At 35.2% G+C, this 5,954-nt stretch overlaps 1 long non-coding RNA gene across 1 annotated transcript; it reads left to right on the top strand.

Annotated features, from left to right (window-relative positions):
* Positions 1–3,987: 3,987 nt before the first annotated feature.
* Positions 3,988–5,720, top strand: LOC311088107. Its single transcript, XR_014607446.1, has 3 exons — positions 3,988–4,038; positions 4,623–4,683; positions 5,408–5,720. It is a non-coding gene; the product is annotated as an uncharacterized lncRNA (long non-coding RNA).
* Positions 5,721–5,954: the final 234 nt, after the last annotated feature.

Raw genomic sequence — 5,954 nt, 5'->3', positions numbered from 1 at the left:
GGTACTTTCTGAGACATGGTTAGACCAACAAACACCAACAAACACTCTAACTTTGCCAGGCAACCACTTCTACACAATCTAAGATACCTTATAATCATCCAAATATTAACAACACCCAAACAAATTAATAATTAACAACAATCAAACAAAAACATCTCACACTAACAACCACCACAAACTGTTCTATTTCCACAGGTTTCACCACCATAAGATATGACAGACAATCCAAACATGGAGGAGGACTACTTTGCTACATCAAAACAGACAATACAACAACACTTCTTCATCAAGATACAGATGAACATAACAATCAAATATTATGCTTCAAAATCCATCCACAAAACTTCCTGATAGCTGCCATTTACAGGTAATCTCCTTAAATGATCACACAACACCATCACACACATAACAATACAAACAAAATACAAGTTTTTTACCACACATAAAAAAAAAAAAAAATGCATAACAACACCCATCAAACCTATCACTACCAATTATCACTTCAATATATCAATTCAAATATTACTTTCTTGTCTAAAAATAACAAAAAAACTCATCTTTACCTTTACCTCTGTCACCAGACCTCCATCTACACCAATCACAACACTGCAAAAACTACCATCAAAACTCAATGAACTAGCACAAACCTACAACTGCAACTCCACAATTATCATTGGAGATTTCAATGAAAACATACACAGTAATGTCACACCTCTCAACAAAACCTTCACAATGCAAGGATACCATCAACTCATCTACCAACCTACCACCAAGGCAGGAACTACAATAGATCACATCTATACAAAAACAATGTTGCCTTCCACTGCTGGAGTCCTTTCAACACATTTTAGTGTACATCATGCAACATATGCAATGTTTTGCTGCAACCTCACAACAAAAGGTTTGTTAACACATTCTACATGCTCCAAGAAACACTCACACAAATATTGAATAGCAAATAACACACAAACACATCTAGCATCCAAATCACTAATTCACACATATTCACTATTGTTCTTCTATGCCTTGTCATTACAGATGTATGCTCAAGTCTTTCAAATGTAAAGGCTTTCGCACAACAGAACGCAAAGACCCAGCCAACCAATGAACAGACAGACACAACTACTGCAAACATCAAAGCTAAACACACAAAAAAATCAAAACATCAAACCACAACCACACCACTCCCAGAACCTCTATCACCACAATTACCATGCTACCAACCAACATGTAACTACCTCAACATTATTGCCTTAAATTCAACCATCACGTAACAGTAAAGAAAATTAAAATGTAACACAAAAAATATGACATCACATTAATATGTATACAACTTTACACAGCACACCCAACCACCATGGAAGGACGTCATAAAGCAGTAATCATAGACCTATGGTGTGGCAACAACAATGTTTACATCCTTCAAGACTTCTTTCACAACCATGGATTCATACAAAACAATATATTACTGCCTGGAGTGCAAGCCACCAACTCTTGTGGATATATAGCTGCAACTGCTGCTCTAGAAGCTCACAATTCCATAGACTGGTTCACACACGACTACCTACCTGCCATGACAAACCCAGGAATCATTAACCAGTACAATGCAATACTCAACATCAACAATCAACATGCCTCTTTCCTCACAGATCACCAAATCCTCCAAATACTACACATCAAATCACACTGTCCAACTGGAATACCATGGATAACACTACTACCATTCAACTACTTCACAAACAGCATAGAACGACACTTGGCCAGAAAAAAATACCACAACAAAACATTCATATCCATTGTCAATACCACATCTGTAACCGGACCCTTCACACAGCATGCCATTGGTGACCATTGGATAACAGTCATATACAAATGTCAATAAAAACAAATTTTGTGTAACTTGTTTAAATGTCTCTTACATATAATGTTTTGTCTCAAACAGACGAATGATGATGTCATTTTGATTGTTAACTGTTGATTAAACCTTACTTTGTTAATATTATTTATTTGTTCTTCCCTTTTATTATACAACAGTTTCAACATTATGCATGTGACAGTTACACTTATATTGGTAGATACAATGCCTTAAACATAGATAAAATTAGTATCAGTGAATTAATTTACATAACTTTTTATGTAACCTCTGTCCTATGATTCTTGCAAAATCCTCACATTTCATATAATATTTTACATCCTATGAATACATTTTAGCAGCGTTATGGACATAACATGAAATACACACACTTTACAAGTCTCCTACAAACTCTGTAAATTATTAAACAAACTACCAATGTAGCATGAAAAAGACTTGCTTGAACACAATAAGTGTGTTTTTCAAACTCATTTTTATAATACATTATGTAGGGAAAACCACTGTTATGAATGTGACATTTTCACATTACGGATGTTAAGTGTCTAAACTAATGACTTTTGATATAAAACTTCAATAGTAATAATAAAAATAATTACAAAACTCTAAATTATCCATGATCCACAGGAATACTCCAGACAGTCTTTTAAAATATACAACTTATATACATAAACACGCAATACAGCCAAATTGCTCCACGTCATTTATTTTTGTGGAAAGCCAGTGCAGGCCTGAGCGGCGGTCATATTTTGTACCGCCATGCGGTACATCTAGTTATCTTTATGAAATACACGATTTGTATACAAAGTAAATATATTTACTTTATCTTGTTTAAATAAATTATAATCACAAAGTGCCCAGTGTGGTTAAGTGATTGCAAAGCCACTGCATTTTAATCGTTTTAAGTGGACGTCCAGTAGGTGACGTCCTTTACACGTGCATTTATAGTCCATCATGACCCTCTATGAAATCCTTATGAAATATGCAAAAGCAATTATGCTTACACCTTGGTTGATACTGCAATAATTAATTTAAGTGCCCCAAGTAGTTTTTAAGAGGTTCTGAAAAGACGTACACTGACGTGCTTTACACGTCAAAACTGTGCCACCGAGATGTTGTAGCAAATCTCGCGATATTGCAAAATCCCACGATATGATATATTATCTCGCGATAAAGCGATAACCAGCCATTTTCCCGTTTTTCTACAACCACGAGGCGAGCAGGATTTGAGGGTGCATTGTTGTGTTGCCGAATTACTAAAAATCTGCTGTTGGGTAAGTACATTTTGTATTATAAATGTGACATTAGACATTTTTGTTATTACATTTTGTTATAGGTCGCACTGGCAACATTGCCCAGCAGTGAATAGTAAAAAAATAAAATAAAATAAAGCGGAACGAAACTGCGCTACTCGTTTGTGCTTCACGGACCGTTTATTAGTTCGGGCCATTTCGGATATTTCATGAGTCAGGAGGTGTTTTGCATAAATGTTAACATATCCCAAAACGTTTCTGTGTTTCTACGTTTCTTACACTTCCATAAAATTAACTATTTGTGCAGGTGAGGTAATGCACAATGAAAATAGGCAAGTATCAGGAAGGAGACTACCTGATTCCTCACCTATGGCCTCAGCTTTAAATACTTAAGTAAGTAATGCTTTATGGCCATGCCTTTTTGCATAATGAATATAAATCCTGTCTGTATGCAAAGAATTAATCTTCTGTTTTTGATAATATTTGGAATGTATTGTGAGTGTATTATTGTCACTTGGAGGGCAGTTTATGTGCTCTCTATATTAAGGCAATTAATGGCTCAGGTTTGCTCTGTTACAAAGTTGCTCTCTAACCATACTCTAAGATTACCAATTTTGTAATCACTTCAGTGAAATTTTTAAAACGTGATTTTGTTTGTTGTTCTTGACGAAATTACATTAAGTTGCAATTTTTCTTTCAGGGTCACATAACGAACAGCCATCTGTCAGACATAGAATTCAGGAATCCTTCTCCAGGCCATCTGGCAGAACCAAAGAGACATTGCATTTGTTTCTTGTTTAATGTCCTTCACAAAGGTGTGTGTGTGTGTGTTTTTTTTACCATATAGTAATGTCTTTTGTCTCCAGTTCCAAATTCTGCATTATCATCCCAGTCCCAGAGGACACCCCATTGTATGTGAGAACTTTGTGATTCGCATCTTATTTTATACACAATTTACCTTAAATACAAACATACATTTTTCTAAATTGTTCATACAGTTACATATATAGAGCCTATAATGTCTGTCATTGCTCAAGAAAAAGCTAAAGTACAGCCAGCAAATTTTATAGTAACTAATGCAGTATTACACTGTGAAGTGTAAATTTGAACATCAGTCTTATCACTTCACAATTTAAAATATGTAGACCAGGTGTAGCCAACCCTGGTCCTCCAGAGCCACTGCCCTGCTTGTATTCCAACTATTCCTGCCCTTCCAGCTTCTGACTGACAACACACCTGATCCATTATTAGTCAGCAGGAAGTAGGGCAGGGATAGTTTGGAAACAAGCAGGAGAGTGGCTCTCGAGGACCAGGGTTGGCTACCTTGGATTTAGTCATTGTGAATGATGGCTACAATAGCTGACTATGTCCAATTGGATTACAAGAAGTCTAAATCTTTGCTACATCCACAAAGTAGTTAAAATAAAACAATATTGTTTACTGTTTTTATTTAACTACCCTCTTATTTAAGTTTGTGTGTGTTTTGTTTTCATTAACAGAATTTCCAAATGTTGTCTTGCCTCTTGACCGCTGCATTCGGGAGAGAGCACAGAAGTGAGGGTATGTGTGTTAATGGTCTTTTCCAGCCATGGGGTTGTCCTATCCAAAATTGAATTTACATTTTACAAATCTTTACATTTTGAAATAGCTGGCATCAGACCCTCAAGGAGCACTTACCTCATGTCAACTGTAAGTGAAAGTAAGAAATATTATATATTTCTAATTATTGTGAACAGCGTGATTTTTTGTTTTGTAAGATAAAATCAGAGATTGATTTGGTAAATATGGATGATGCTCAAAGACTGAGATGGCTGTTCACATATGAAACATAAATTAGCCAATTATCTTGAGAAAGCCTGGGAGAAGAGGAAAAAAGCTCTTTATCGAGATGATCTGTAGACGAGGATTTGTTTGTATATGCTGTGTGTGTGTGTGTATGTATATATTTGTATTCATGTATATCTCTGAATGATTTGTATATGCGACCGGAAGATGTTTGCTAAATAAGTTTGTGGTGTCTTGTAATCCCATGTGGGATGGGCCAAATGTTTGGCATGACACAGAAATAAAATTTAACTGACTATATATGGTGTGTTTAAAACACTGTCTTATTTGGAGTTTGTTGTCAACCTTTGTTAGAAGTGCAAGTATTTAACCAAGTATTGAATGATTATTGATACCATTGTTTTCGCTCGATGTCAATTCAGTCTCCCCTGAATTGACCTTTACTTGGATTTTTTTTTTTTTTTTGAGGTGAAGTAATCCTGTGTAATTTCTTTCACAGAATCATGTCAAATGCCTTAATGGCGATTTTCAATATGAGGAGTGGTGGCCAAATTGAAAAGAAGTCATTCAACGCTACACGAACGCTTTGTACGATGTAATTCAAGGTAATTTTGGCCTTATGACAGTAAAAAAAAAAAAAATCTCTTGTTCCTTGTCTAATATTAATGTAATTTTTATTGTTAACTTTTATCTATTCAGGGGACATTCTTTAAAAGACCACCTGTCTTTATCAGAAATGTCCTTTTCACTTTTACAGTTACACACCTAGTGAAGGGTCTTTCTTAAGGGCTCAGTATTGAAGAGGGCAAATGCTGTTTTTTTTCCGTTTGTTTGTTTGTTTTGTTTTTTCACTATTCGAACACATTTAATGCAGAACATATTGGCATAAGATTATTATGCAGTAAAATAACATGGTTATTTTCCGACATTAAAAAAAAAAAAAAAAAAGTATGTCATTCTTTTTTTTTAAACCTTATTCTCTTTCCTCAGATGCTGTGATGAGGTGGAGCCCAAATGCTACAGACTCAGACTGAGTGCAGCAGCGG

This window comes from Abramis brama (assembly GCF_963993115.1).
Source record: "Abramis brama genome assembly, chromosome: 8".
Lineage (NCBI taxonomy): Eukaryota > Metazoa > Chordata > Actinopteri > Cypriniformes > Leuciscidae > Abramis > Abramis brama.
This window is presented reverse-complemented; position numbering and strand designations above follow the sequence as displayed.